The following is a 16,466-nucleotide window of genomic DNA, read 5'->3' as shown; positions in this document are numbered from 1 at the left end:
AGTCCAGCTGGCCTTGGTGAGCTCCCAATATATCAGCCCCATTGTCTCTGTGGGTGGGTGCACCCCTTGTGGTCCTGACTTCTTAAGCAATAATTCTTAAAAGAAATAGTAAACCTCTCGGAAGGAACACTGTAAACACAGATCGGAAATTTTTACTTTAGATCTTCTAACAAAAATCCCGGTACCAGGCATGAAATGTATTCCTTTGAGTTGTAGGTCAGTATTGTCTAAGAGGCTTCCAAAACATTACAAGCTATTACTATTGGCCTTGGTTGCCTTGAAGAAGTGGATGTGTAATACCTATTCCTGAAAACACCATTCTCTTTGGGCACAGGACTCAGATACCATGAGCTGGACTTGAACTGAAAGCTTCTTTCCTGATATTTACCTTCCAGTCTATCAGAAGGTACCACCAAAGCTTCCAAATGAGGGAGGAATCCAACCACATTATCCAGCTATATTAGTTATGAACCATAATAAACAGCACAGACCAATAGCTTCTAATGGTACAGTAGTAACCCACAGGTCTTTAATTGGATTTCAGACCCCCCAACAAGAAAAAAATCATACCAAGTACTAGAAGCTTAGCTAGTCAGACAGGGTTGGGGAAATCATGGATCTTGGAGGAGAACCTACAACCACTGCTTTCTAAACTAGCTTGATCCCTAACTACATTTTAAACATTTGTCTGTATAGAAATGGTTAATGGAGGCCTCTGCTTCCAAAGAAACTTCATTTTGCAAAAGATGGAGACAAATATGGAAAATAACAAGAAGTCAAAATGCAGAGTAGTATAATTCAATCTCAACTGATAAATCTACAGAACATTCCCAAATATAGGGCTCAGGGGTCATTGCAGAAGAGGGGGCAGGAAGATTCTAAGAACCAGATGATCAGGGAATTTGTTGTGAGATTCTGTCTCTTATTAATGTCAGAAGCTACACCCATAAAGTTCACCAACATGACTGTCTAAACATGAATTGAACAAGGATCAAACAATAGACATGCTAAAGTAGACAGCAAAAAGCCCACAAAACCTTAATCCTACACAAAGAACTACAGGCAAGTCAATTCTCCACAAAGAACTACAGGCAACTAAGGAACATTACACAGACTGAGACTGAGCAGGCTATATTTCGAGATACATATGTATATATATGCACATGTGCATATGCATATATTTGCGCAATAAAAATTAAAAGTCCATATGAATTTGGAAGAGAGAAAGTGGGGTTATACAGGAGGGTGTGCATGGAGGAAATTGCGTATCCATATTGCAATCTCAAAAACTAAAAGAAATAATAGATGATACAGTGAACCAGCCCTATAAATTCCTAAAAGCATATAAATATCACAGGCAGGTTGATTTTCTCCTAGAAATTAAAGGCTTATCTAACAGTAAAAAATATTATTCAATGTAATTAACTCAATTACCCAAATAACAAAACTATAAGCACATGTGATTTGAATAGACTCAGAAATAACTTTCAAAACAATAAACATTCACTGATGTTTTCAAACATTTTAATAGACTATTGAAAATTTTTTAGATGATATTTACTAAAATCTGCATGAAACAATCATGTTAATGATTTTATATTATATCTTTTTCACTATTAAAATCAGGATAGAGATATCTGCTCTTAGGTCTTCTATATAAAAATTTAATGAAAAAGAACCCAGTGAAGCTGGTTGAGTCTTCCAAATCCTAAAACTGATAGCCATGGGCTTATTGATTGAATTTTACTGGCACAGGATCCTCTTTAAAGAGAAAGAGTGAGAAATGGAAGTGGACAAGCAATTCATTAAGAACAGTGTGAGAAGATGCCTTCTGCGGTGAAAGAATTTGTCCTGGACAACTGTTGGTAAATTAAAGGCCAAATCAAAGGCCTCACAGATGAGTTTGAAAAACTGGAATTATTAAGTACCATCAACATAGATCTTCCTCCCTTTCCCCTCCCCATTGTGAACTTAACCAAAGTTAAACTTGAGAAGCTTGAATGAAGTGATAACAGAATCTCAGAGGACCTGGAAGTACTGGCAGATAAAAAAAAGTTGAAACTTTAAGGATGGAAATTTAAGTGGCAACAAAATAAAAGACTTCAGCACAAAAGAATCCCTGATGGAGTTGGAGAATTTCAAGAGCTTAGACCTATTTTACTGTGGGGTTAGCAACTGAATGACTATGAAGAAAACTTGTTCAAGATTCTTTCCCAGGACATATACCTCAAAGGCTAAATGTGGATAACAAAGAGGCCCCTGACTCTGACATCAATATCAGATTAAACCTGGAGGATTACAGTGAGGAAGATGAGGAGGAGAAGTATGAATATACCCAGCTAATGGAAGAGGAGGAAATAGACAATGAGGAGAAAAAGGGGGGGGGGGAAGAGGACATGACTAGTGTGGGAGATTGTCTGTAATCTGTCAAACATGTTTTAAATAAATGCTTATTGGCCTGTCAGGAAGTATAGGTGGGAAAACCAGAGAGGAAGTAGAAATGATGCAATGAGAACAGGAGAATTCTGGGAAGGAGGAAGCTGATTCCTCCCACTCCTGCCCAGACCACTGAAGCAGCAGGATGTGATCTGCCCCACTGAAAAAGGTACTGAGCCACATGGTTAACATAAATCATAAAAATGGGTTAATCAATATGTGAGAGTTAGCCAGTGAGAGGCTAGAGCTAATGGGCTAATCAGCTTATAATTTATGGAGACTTATGTGTGATTTTCTTTGGGGCTAAACAATTGTGGGGTACTGGGCGGGACAAAAACCCCAACAACAAGCAGGCACCCGTTCATGTTACAGACTAGAGAGGAGGAAAATGAAGGTTAAAATGATGGAGCATTGGATGATCAGTAAGAGAAAGATGCTAGTGAATAAGAAGGTTGTCAGAGTGAAAAAAGAAGAACTGGAAAATGAGGGTGAAGAGGATGACTAAGAAGAATCAACTTTGTCGAATTCCCATTGTGATTTGTTTTCATCCATATCTTTCTCATTCCAATTCCTGCTCCCAGAAGCTTCTTCTTTTTTTTCCTGATTGTAGGCAAAGAAAGAGGAAAAATGGACTGGGGGTTATGTGAGAGGAGAGAGGGAAGGAGGAGAAGGAAGAAAATCCCATTTTTACTGCCACTCTTTATCTCCCCTTCTTTTTTCCTGGCATCTTGGTATCGGAAATTCTTTTGACTATGTGTTGTTTATATTGGTTAATGAATAAAGAACCTACCTTGGCCTGTTGATAGGCAGAACTTTTGTAGGCACGGAAAACAAGACTGAATGCTGGGAGAAGGAAGGCAGTGAGAGAGATGCTGCTGGAGGTAAATGTGCTGAAATTTTGTTGGTAGGCCATGACCTTGTGGTGATGCACAGAATAATAGAAATTAATATCTAAGTTAGCCAATAAGAAGCTAGAGCTAATGGGCCAAGCAGTGATTTAATTAATACAGTCTCTGTGTAATTATTTTGGGACTAAGTGGCCAGGAATGAACTAGAGGCCTTCTTCTAACAGCACCTGGGTTGTCCTTGTCAATGCAATCACTTAGTACACACCAAGAAAGTATTTGTCCTTCTGCTCAGAGAGGATTGTTTTTCCCGCATCCCCAGAGATGGTCAGGAGGCCTTAGCTGGCCTCTGTCAGTGTTTTCCTCAGTCCAGGAGGCACTGAACCTAACTCCTGTCTTCAATGACTCTTGTTCTGATGCATGTGATCTCTGCTAGAGGTATTCATCACCCTGGTTTGTAAATAGCAAGTATAGGATTATTTGGGCACTGATTTGGGGGCATTCCCCCATCTCTCACCCCTTTCCCCTTGGATGACAAGGGACTTTTCTTTTGCAAAGAGAACTTTTGTCTCTTGTGATGCAAGCCTGAGAGACAAAAAATAGGCTGAGGAGATAGTGAGAGAGAGGGCTTTGGTAGTTATAATGAAAAAAATAAAACAAAGAATCTTTGATTTTTAACTTCTTTAAAAGGAACAAAACAGTCCTATCTTGTCTTACAAAATATTAGAGTAATTTGTTTGGCAGAAATGATAGGAGGGCTCCTCTAGGTACTCCAGATTAGAATATTTTTACAAATCTAAGCACTCAAGGCTTGCTGCATGTCTACTGGTTTTTTTTTGTTGTTGTTGTTCCTAGCTTTTTCTTCTCTCATATACTGACACATGAGAAATGCAAAATTTTGTTTAGTAGGACTTTTGGATCTTCCTAGTGAATGCTGTCTGCCTTCAACATTCACAAAAGTTGTGAATAAATAATTTTCTATCTTATTATAATCAATTCATGGGAAAGCATTTGGCTTCATAAGCAATCAGTAAACTGTAAGTTAAATCAGTCAAGACCTATAAATGTACACATTCAAAAAATTATGCCAAATTTTAATAAGAATTATGAATTTTATAATGTCCTAGTTAGAATATAATATTGTTCTCTCTAGAGAGCAATTTAACAATGTCTTGCAAATCTGGAGAAATTATGCTCTTTGACCCCTAAGTTCCTCTTCTACATGTCTACTTTAAAAATGTCTCTCTAGTATACACAACAAATTTCCACAAAAATGTTTACTTACTAAATGTTTGAAAAATAAAATTTTGAGAACAGTTTAACTGTCTAGCAGTAATGGTACGTCAATATTTTTACCCAACACACTATTAGAAATTAACTGAGGAACAAAATCTCACATATCCAGGTTATAAGACAGAAACTGTGATAATTAGATGAAATAATATTAAGGTATATGTGTTTAATGAAAAACTATGTGTATGCTGTCATCTATATAATATATGTTATTTATAACACACACATATATAACATAATAAATATTATATGCATATATGTAGCATTTATGCTATAATACAAACAATGTTATATTTTTCTAAGATTCTGGCTATGTCTGAAGAAAAATAAAGGCAATGTGATGGAGGTGCATTAAATGTTTTAATTTGACCTGTTTTGTTTTATTTCTGTAAGTAAATCTTAAAGATCTGTGATAACATGGCAGATTTTGAAAGAGCTGAGTAAAAACGGTGACAAGCATTTGAGTATTTGCTTTATGAAATCTCCATATATTTGAGATGTAACTTTATTAAAATACAAGTGATTCATTAAAGTATTTAGATAATAATGTCATTTATTTCCTTTAGATTGGCTTGCAGATTATTTGATGCTGAGTTTCCAGGTAGTTGTTTGGTCTTTTTTCTGAAGAACTCTTTAGTCATAGACGCTTGAAATTTTACTCTTAGTTCAGTCTAAATTCTATGTTCTTTTTCTTGTGGTTATTTATAAGACAGTTGTTCAGAAGAGTTCTAACTTACCACTAGGCTAAATCTCAACAGGAAGAACTAATTACCCTTTTTCTTGGAACCAGTTTACATTAGAACAATGTTTTCCAGGAATCATAAGAAATTCCAACTCTTTTAGCTTTTTGGTTGTTGTCTGGAGTCATAGTTTCAACTGTTGTCTACGCTGAGTTGAAATATACTATTTTTGTGATGGTTAGTTAGTGATCATTGACAGAATTAAAACTCACCTATGAGATGGGTTCCTAGAATGACCTGTGGGGGATTATTTTGATTGAATTAGTGAAGGTGACAGGTCTTGACCACTGTGGGCAGTACCATTCTTAGGCTATGATCATTGACTACATGAGTAGAAACCAGAGCTGGAGGGCAGCATGCATTCATGGCACTCTGATTGCTGCTTGTTAAAGTGATGTGATCAGCTGCATTGAGATATATTTTATGCAACAGAAACAGGCAAAGAAAAGGTACTTGATGATAATCCTAATCAGTTAACCAGAATGCAGTTCTTACAGAATTAAGGGCAACATACTTCAACTAAGCAAGAAAATATTGGTTATTTTCTTTCATCTCATCAAGTTCAGTATTTTTCTGGAAACACGGTACATACAGTACAAAAATACACTAATTTAAACCCCATGAATGAAACCATCAATCAGTCTCATTGTATCATGCCATTCAGAGGAGCATGGTTTTAGAGATAATCATGACATGCATGCTATATTAGAAATCAAAGGAGAAGATCAAGCTATGACAATAGGACCAGTTAAACTTCCTGACTAGGCAGCTGTCAAATTCTTGGAGAGAAAAGAGAAGTTTCTGAGAGCAAAGAACAGGAGAATGGTATAAAGAAATGGTTGCTAACACATTAGGTGCAAGCTACAATCCTTTTCCTTGACCATGAGTTCGTGAAGGATCATTTTGCATTGCAATGACAGGTGCTGGATAGTGGGAAATTTGCTTTTTTTCCCCCATATCCTCTTCCAGACGTTAACAATCATAAAATGTATACATTAGAGAATAAAAATATACTCAGTTCCTATACACAACATTTGTAAGCAATTTATATTCACCTGTCCCTCTTGTTGGACTACAACCATTAAATAAAAGGACAAATATTTATCATTGTATATGTCACTAGGTAGAGAACATATATGTACATTTCAAGAATACTACTTTGGATGCATTGCATGCATTTATGAAGGGAACAAAACCTTTTCGGGTTTTTTCTTACAACAGGTTTGTACAAGATATTGTCATCCCTTTTCTACCTGGAGAAATCATAGCCCCCAGAGATAAAGTTGCTTGCCAGAAAGTCCCATAGCTCGTGTCAAGGCCTGGACTAGATGCCAGGGCTCTTGACTCCCTAGACAATATATTACTCAGGAGACTGACTTTATTGCTTCTCAGTAAAAATGATCCCTTCAGGAAAAGCAACAAATCTGCATACTATCTGAGATGCTAGACTTCTGCAATCTGTTTGGTTTTGCACGATTTTTCTGTGTTATACAGCTCTAAGTTAACTATACACCAGAGGAGGCGAGAGAGCAAAAATTGTCATTTGCAAAAGTTGGCATCAATCTGCACTGTGGAAGAAATTCTTTCTCAGTAAGTTGAGTTTGCCATAAAGAAGCAAGTTTGACACTGCTGCATTTTTGCAGCTCCCAGGGGAAATAATGAAAAATTTGATCAAAGATTACTGCTAGGATAACAGCAGACTCACAAATGAGTGCCACTTCAACATGGCTGTGGGATCTTCTTTAATAAACAGTAAAGATCCTGCTACCTGAAATAGAATAGTTTTTCATATAAAAGCATAAAGAAAATTGATCTAATGATGATGAAAATTTCACTCACATCTTACTATTGACATGATTTATAAATCCTTAAAATTTAGATATATAAATGTTAACTTCAGAGATATCTACCTGAATTAAAGTGTTATCTAGCTGATTTAACAGATATTCTAAACTAATCAGATTTTTAGAAAAAGGGAAACACATTTACTTTGAAAAATGACTAATATAGTTTGTAAGTAAAACACTGATTTTCAAATTATCCTAAGAATCAAACCAATTCAAACCTTCATGATTTGTTACTTCAAATAGAGTAAAGGGTTTTTTAAAGAGAAGAATTCCTCATAGGCACATCATTACAAATAATGAGATAATGCATGTAAAGTAATTACCAGGTGCCTGACATATGACAAATGATCAACAAATATATGTTTCTATAATAATACCTTCATCCATTATAGTGAAAGCCAAATATTCTGTATAGCAAGAGGTAATTGTTTACACATGCTGCTACTTAAAATCTGAGTTTCAGAGTAGAAAATTTAAATTCCTAAAATTAAGAGAAAGTAAAATTTGCTAGACATCCCTAGGCATGCATTTGTAGGTATCAGAAAGTGAATACAGGAATGACAAGGTCAGTTCTGATTGTTTTAACTTGAACTCTAAATTCTCAGGACTCTTTGTAGATGTAAAGAGCACACCAAGAGTACAGAAAGCATCAAGCGCCCTTGGTACTGCACTATAACCACCAGTGAAAAACAGCTTCCAATTTTATTAAGCCAGTAAATATAACGAATCATTAGGATTTATGGACTTAACACTAGTATTCTGACTATTCATGCAGTGACTCCACGAGTCCATGGCCTGTGTTGACTTACAATGACACCAACACCTGAATTGAACTCTCTGATGTTGAGAGGGTTCTCACTGTACTATACTTGAGTTGGGATAAGAACTGTGTGAGTTGGCCTACTAGCCAGATATTGACAGAAGTTTTGGTTTCATCAAACCTCTACTCTCTCTTGTACTTGTTTGGGATATATGCTGCAATTCTGCTAAGTCATTACAGGTAATTTGATTTTTATGTGAAAATGGCTTTGGAGAGAAAAACATCCACTGGCGCTAATGTTGGCAGTGAAAAAGAAGTGCTAGATTTTTAGCCAGAAAATGGCTTTGTAAATGACTTTTGTCTTGTATTTATAGAATCATTAATGGTCTGAAAAGGGTCTGTTAAATTTTTCAGTTATACTTTGCTAAATTTTATGAGGGAAATTATATACTAGGGTGATATTTAAGAATGTGAGAAGCCAAAGGGTCACAGAACCTTTCCCTGTGAATGGAGAAGGTGGGCTCTCTTCCCGTTATGACACTCTGTTAGAAACAATGGCATGTTGCTCTTAGTGCAAAGTTCATAAGAAAATACTGCAGGACTCTTCTATGTGTATCTCACGCTACTCTGAAGACTAGAGGTTAGAATGCTGGTTACAAACAATCAAATCACTATTAAATTCTACAAAACAATTAAAATTTATGCTATCTTTAACAAAACTGCAGGCCCTTATAACACTGTACAAACAGACTTGTCTTTAATCTTCACTAAATAAATGTAAATGTATTCTTTAAGTCATTGTAATATTATGCACCAGTTGGCACTTAGTCAAAATTTCCTTTCTACCTGATTTATATAAATGCTAGTTAGGTTTTGCATTGCTTTTGTTATTGTCATTTTAGGATTCATTTGAAGAAGACTAAAGCATTCTATATTTAAAATGTATTATTTTTCACTGTAAACAGTATCAATGCATGGTAACATTTGTCTTCATAATAACAGCTAAAAATGAAAAACATTAAAATTTGAAATGTTAATTTAAGTGTCAAAATATCCAGAGACTTTTAAGGGGTAAATAAGACAAAGACTACGTGGCATCCAATTAAAATACAGGTTGTTGGAGAAAAGTTAGGAGATCTTACATTTATATTCAGATATATTGCAACATCCTCTAAAACCTGAAGCATCAATGAGATTATTCTAAAGGATACCTAGTACTTTTGCCTTTATTGTGATGAATGTTTTCTACTTATAGAGAACCAAAGGGATAGGAAACCATCCTGGCATTCTATGGCATAAGATAATCTTTATATCTGCCATTAGAACAATACTAGAAAACATGAAGATTTATTTCTCCTTTCAACAGCACCATCAAGCTTCCACTATGTGAAAAATGACTTAAGTTGAATCCAAAGGAGAATGCTTCAATACTTTTCACCCTGGGTTACTCACTTTCTTAAACTATTCCTGCTGGCACTCTTCTGAAGAGATTGCCATAGAAAGACATATAAGGGCAAGGAACAGTGGAAGGAAAATCTTAAATATTCTGTACCTGTGCGGTGAGCAAGTACAGAATTTATTTAATATTAACATTCATTTAATATATGTGCTTGTCAGGCTTCACTTCCGTTACTTAAATAAAAATATTTAATTATGGGTATGCAAGTTTTACATACCATATTTTACACAGGAGCATAGTTACCTCTATTGAAATTAGATTTTTTTCATACAATATATTTTGTTTATGGTTTCTCCTCCCCCAGTTCCTCTGAGGTCCTTCTGGTCTCTTCTTTCATCTATATCTACACCTTTATATTTCTCATTAGAAAACAAATAGATATATAAAGAATAAAAAAATGAAATAAGACAAAAACAAACTGGAGTACAACAAAACAAACAGAAGAAAACAGAAGAAAATGAACCAAAGAATAAGCCCAAGAAACATATATAGATGCAGAGCCACATACATTTGTACATACAGGAATCCTACAAAACAAAACAACAAAACAAAAATGGAAGCCATGATATCTGCAAAGGACCTATGAGTTTGGGAAGAAAAAGTCTAAGCAAGCCAAAACATTATGAGACAAAGAATCTCCAAAGACACCACTGAATTCATTTTATGATGGCCATCTACTTCTAGGCAAGGGGCCTTCACTTAAGTATGGTTTTTTCTTAAGTAGGAGACTCCATTGGCGAGAAATAATTTTTCATTTGTGCGCGCTTAGCTATTTAAGATAGTGTCTGGTTGAGGGATGGGGATTTGTATCTGTTTCTCCTCCACATGAGCACAGTTCATTAATTCATTAATTTATTCTATAAATGAACATCGACTGGATTTAGCAAAATACCCAATTAACCTTTTAAAACTCCTTGTTTCTAGTAAACGTTTGCTTGAAATATTTCTTTCCTCAGGAGAACAGGTTTTGTTTTTCACTGGTGACCCCTCTCTGAACATTCAGATAATTCCAGTACCCCACTAAGCATTCCATGTCCTGAGATAATAAAAAAACAAATAAAATGACTCCAGCTTGCAATATGACACAAATATGAGGTGCTCCGGTGCAGATGCATTCTCATTTGGAAGGGGTATTGGCTTCTAGAAGCACAGCATTTATTCTAAGCTCTATGCTCCTTACTATATATCAAGCACACCTTCTGTAAGCCCTACTGATAGTCTAAACCCTAAAAACAGATCCCCTATTTTTTGTTCCGTTTTATGTTTTGAGTGTTCTTCAGTTTAATAGTTCAGTTTTGAGTACGTATCCGTCAAGTCGTTCCATATGCTAGTGTGCAAGAGGTAGCTTTATAATTTTAGTCAACGTTTTTGTTTTCCCCTGTGTCCACTACGTAAATCTCTTCTCTGGTTGGCATACTTGTTCCTCAGACACTTGTAGACAGTTCTTGTGTTCCTCATTCGCCATTACTTAGCCACGTTGAATATAGTTAATCCTTTTAATCTTATCAATTAGTCTCTCTGGACTTTTGGCATAATCTCAGTCTTGTGAACTACACTTCTGTCACCTCTTCCAAATATTAGCTATCAGTTGACTTATATTCTACACCGAATTTTAATTGAATCAAATGAGAAACAAACCTTGTATCATTTGCATTGGCATATGGAACTCTGTAGTCACAGGTGTACTTCTGCAAGGACTGTAATCATTATTTTAAGACATCTAGTCAGTAAAATTGCCTGCAATTGCTTCAGGGCTGTGCTTTCATTTATATAATTCATTCTTTTAACATTTTTTTGATGAGTTATACATTTTTCTCTGTTCCCCTCTTTTCATCTCCCCTACCCTTCGACCCTCTCCCATGATCCCATGCTCCAAATTTACTCAGGAGAACTTGTCTTTTTCTACTTCCCATGTAGATTAGGTCCATGTGTCTCTCTTAGGTCTTAACTGTTGTCTAGGTTCTCTGGGATTGTGAATTGTAGGCTGGTTTTCTTTGCTTTAGGTCTAAAAGCCACTTATGACTGATTACATAAGATATTTGTCTTTCTGGGTCTGGGTTACCTCACTCAATATGATGTTTTCTAGCTCCATTCATTTGCCTGCAAATTTCAAAATGTCATTATTTTTTCTGCTATGTAAATGTATCACATTTCCCTTATTCATTCTTCCGTTGAGGGGCATTTAGGTTGTTTCCAAGTTCTTGCTATGACAAACAATGCTGCTATGAACACAGTTGATCATATGTCCTTGTGGTACGATTGAGCATCCTTTGGGTATATACCCAAAATGGTATTGCTGGGTCTTGAGGAAGGTTGTTCCTAATTTTCTGAGAAATTGCCATCCTAGTCACTAGCATACCTCTTTTTCTATGTAAACTACTTGGACTACTTGGTTGGGCTGCTCACTGAGATGTTTCGATGATATTTGCTAGTTTAGTATCCTTCTATTTTACAGATTAAAACTATATCCATTAAGACTTTTCAGTCAGACCCACTCTCCTACCTTCTATTTTAAGCTTTGCATAATTGGAAAGATAGCCTATGACTAGCTTTCATTAACTATAAAAGTTTCAAATATGATTGAAACATCATAAGTATTAAATTGATTAACACACTGTCTTATTAAAATGAATATTATTAAGCAGCTTTTCTTGGACTGCCAGTCCCCAAATCATGATGCAGTGACTTCTTATTTGTTATGAATGCTCAGCCTTACCCTATGCTTATCCCACTAACTCTTATAACTTAATTTAACCTGTTTCTCTTCATTTATGTTTCGCCTTGGTGCTCTTTATCTTTCTTTCATTATGTATGTCCTACTTCCCTGCTTACTCTTTGTCTGACTGGCTGATGGCTACCTAGCTGGTGGCTTCTGGGCATCCACCTCTCTTTCTGCCTTGTTCTCTTCTCTCTTTAAAGAATTTATTTTTTCCTATGACTCTTTATACACATTTCCTTTTCTTTCTTAGCCACCTACTTACATTTTTATACACACTGTTACCTATTTAGAGTTTTATTTTCAGTCTAAACCTGCTTTACTGTGCCCCTGTAGGGTTTTCTGGCCACCTGATCCAAACCTTAAAATGCAAAGTGGGAGCTAGGCCCTCTGCTTGTGGTTGTGGCGGTTGGCTCCACCCCCTCTTTGGGTTAATGAGAGCCAAACCTTAAGCTTGGCTTTAAGTATTTGACCAGGAGCTCCATTGCCTGGCCCAACTCTAAGAAGCTGGTATCCACACTGATGCAGATTGTTTTACTTGGCTTGTTGTCACTACTTAACCTGCTGGATTCTCAAGTTCTCTGCTTCATAGCACAAAAATGCAACAGATCTTTATGCAGTTAAACAAATATGCTATTCTACAAATGATAATTATTTATGTGGTTTATGAAATAATTTTACTGTTTATAACAGGTCTTATAGGCACATAACAGTCCACTTTGAGCTGGAAACTCTACTATATATTTTCTCCCATCAGGGCCATGAAAAACACTTAGTTAAAAATCAGTTGTATTCATTCATCATTTGTAAATCATTAGTAAACATTCTAATTACCTCTTAGTGTTCATATTGGTAGGCCTACTATAAATAAGCATACAGTAAAGAAAAAATTCACATTGGGTAGACTTTATCAGAAATTATGCATGTACACAAAGAGTCTAAAGGAGAAATTAAGGTAGTTAAATGTCACTATCTAATGATCAATCAAAACAAAAGAAAATTCCTACAGCCTAAAAGTATAGTAATTCCAGAATGTAATATAGTTTATAATACATATTGAAATAATGAAACATTACTTTGATTCTAGGTTTCATCTTACATGCTACAGAAGACCATCTGTTTGGAGGGCAGTTATGAAAATGTTGAGCATTTTCTTATTAACCTTGTTCAGATTTAATATATTTCTTGGTAATTCCTATTTAATTGGTATAAAATGTACTGTCAGTGATTTAAAATAATTGTAACTGTATTTCTCAAGATGTACCACATAACGACACACCAGATTGTAACAGCACTATCAAAGTTTAATTGATATAATTTAGATCTCATTTCTTCAAACTGTGTGTTATAAGTCTGTCTTTCTTTGACCAAATGATAACAATCTTGTCACTTTTTTTATACATGTCATTAGCATATCGAACTCTTCCAGTATCAAAGGGTTGTGTTTTTTGAAAATATGTCTCTTTCCTTCACTGATCAACTACTAAATTATTCCCAGTGTGTTTTGTATGCAGCAGTAATTTTACCTTAACACTTAAACCTCAGGAAGAATCTCTCACTTTCATAGTACCTGTCTACATAATCATTTCCATACCTAACTTGACATGTACATTCTTACAGTCTTTTCATAAGTAGGTGCTTCCAAGATATAGAAATCTAGATAGCCACTTGTTTCTGTAAATTTCAGAAAGAAAAGTTTTTCTGAAGGAAGTTACATTGACTCATTTAGGAATAATATATACATTCAAATATATATATATATATATATACATATATATATGAAAAAGAATCTCTAAATTTGAGAGAGAGCAAAGACAGAGAGAGCATCAGATGGGTTGGAGGGAAGAAAGGGAAGAGGAGAAATGATGTAATTATATTTCAATTATAAAGATAAAGAAGAAAGAACAAGACGTCAATAAAAGTAAGCACCTTATAATTTCATGCTTTGGTGTTTGTTTTCTGCTTTATTTTCAGTCCCTCTCTAACCCTCATACACAGTCCTGCAAGCTGAAACAAAGTACATCTCTTGAAGAAAAACACGTTTATAAGCCTTGGATAGAAACATCCAAGGCTTATAATTTAGAATTTTAAAACATCACTAAATATATGGCATGCTATTAACTTTCCTCCTAATTAATATAATGCATTGTGATGAATAAGGTTATATTTGGATTCAGTATTTTAGCGTCCATAGTTCTGTTTGTATTTTCTGAGTACATCCGTTTTGCCATATGCAATATCCTTCCTGTGGATCTTAAATATCTGATCTGAAGGGAAAAATTGATACTATTCATCATTTGGAGTTTTGCAATAAAATTTAGGCTCATGACCTCAGTAAACTGGTTTTCGCCAGATATTGCTGTTTGTTTTCAGAATGTAATCTGCTGCTGTTGGGACAACCTGACCTACAATTCATTCTCCTTTCTATTAAAGGGCACTTTACTTTGATACTGCTTTAATATCAATCGGGGAGTCGTTAAACATGAATTATCAATAATAAAACACCCTTACCCAATCTTCAGACTCAGCTGTACTTCAGAGATTCTCTTAGAATTTGTACAATGTGCAGAGTGCACTTTGTTTTGGGATTGTTTTCCGACCTATTCCTTTGCATTATTTTTCTTATGGTCATCAGCTCGCTATTTGGCACTGCATGCAGTATTATGACAACCATGTTAACCTGATTATTTCAAGAACAGAAGAAATTCTGGTAAATTCTTCTTGAAACACACAAATTAACTATTGGGAATCATAAAATTGGGCTTCTGCTCACATGTTCTTCGCAAACTATCAGTTTATTTCAAAGTCCACGGAACCTGTGAGCTTTCACAGAATGAATAATGATCAGAGACTCTGAGCCCTAATGTTCTCCATTCACAGTGAACATTCAAGTCAAATATCATTGAAAGAAAGGACTTTGAAACTAAACCAAACGATCCATCTTTAATTAAAAAGTGGAGATGACCTCAACGATCTTTTCTAATGTTTACAGGTGAGGCTATATAAATCTTTAAACGTGGAACATTTTACATTCTCTGTATCTTCTAAGCAATATATGTGAGTATACTTGCATTACACACCAAAATTTTACATTTTTTTTGTTTTAGTCTAATACATAAACTATAACCAAATATCTATGTAAGACTGGGGAAGAAATCTTTAGAAATAGGTCTTGGGACACACTTGAATCATACTGTACATGAGACTATATATTCTCTTGCATAATGATGTTAAGGACAGGTGAGTAAAGTATGAATAAGCAGAAAGGAGAACGAAGAGGAGAAAGTAAAAGAATATACATAAAGAGGGAATGACCACAAGGGGAAATGTCACACAGCTTATGTAAATATAGCTGGTCAAGCATAATATTCATGTTGTAATTACTTTTAAAGATTACATTATTATTATAATTTTCACTGTATAATAAAACCTCTCAACTCTGGTTATATATTATGTTTCGATTAATGGGCACTCTTAACTTCAACAACTCTAAAAACTGCTTCAACATTCTTAGAGAAAAAATCCCTACCTGAAAGCTGCAATAGATCATTAATTTTTCTTCATCAAGTACTTATAATTTAAGTTGAAAAAGCAGCAATATATCTTGAAGTGAACGCAAGAAATTAGCAGAGTTAATTCCTGCTGTTTGCACTGGGTTTATGAAGAGCAGTTCAGTTGGTAACTTCAGTACTTGTACTCTACTTTTTCTTTCTATGTTTTCCTTTCTAATTTTCTTTTCCCATTCATTGTTTACCTTAGCAGGTAAAGAGGAGGACTATCCATAATATGATATTCATATCTAGCCCTCTCTCTAATTCTTCAGTTGAATCTTTACTTATATTATATTTTAAACCTGTTTTAAAGCAAAAACCAAACAAAATAAAAACCCAAAAATCCTGAGAATACTTGATAAATAATCAGAGAAAATATGTCAGTACAAGTAACTTTATATCAGAAAGATATTTTATTCCAATAACATTTTAAATCTAAAGGAACAAATTAAGCATTCTGGCTGGTGAGGTTGGAGCTATTTGAGAAGCAAAAAGAAAACAAGACCAATGATGAGAGCAAGAACATTGATGTGAAACTCTTAGAATAAAGAAGATTCTAAGTGAGCCTGATGAAAGAAACATGATTGACAATTATGTTAAGTATAGCTTAATAGTAGGGAAAAACAGACAATATTAGGTAATAAGGTTCAAAACCTTATTTGTTGCTGAAATAAATAGATAGATATTAATAGGTATCAAAGTCAATTTCAAGCTTAGAATTAAACAACAGAACATAGGTAAATTAGAAAATATTCCAGTAAGAATGTCTTATCTGGGTAGAAAATTTACATGTTTCTCGGATTTGGCCTTTAAATGTGA

The 16,466-nt window shown here is 34.9% G+C and overlaps 1 protein-coding gene and 1 pseudogene across 3 annotated transcripts in view; one reads left to right on the top strand and one right to left on the bottom strand.

Moving 5' to 3' along the window:
- Positions 1 to 16,466, bottom strand: part of Tenm1 (teneurin transmembrane protein 1) — an 825,611-nt gene that overhangs the window by 644,803 nt on the left and 164,342 nt on the right. The window lies entirely within an intron of this gene.
- LOC101992138 lies at positions 1,825 to 2,941 on the top strand (annotated as a pseudogene).

The sequence above is a fragment of the Microtus ochrogaster genome, chromosome X (assembly GCF_000317375.1).
Source record: "Microtus ochrogaster isolate Prairie Vole_2 chromosome X, MicOch1.0, whole genome shotgun sequence".
In the NCBI taxonomy this organism is placed as follows: domain Eukaryota; kingdom Metazoa; phylum Chordata; class Mammalia; order Rodentia; family Cricetidae; genus Microtus; species Microtus ochrogaster.
This window is presented reverse-complemented; position numbering and strand designations above follow the sequence as displayed.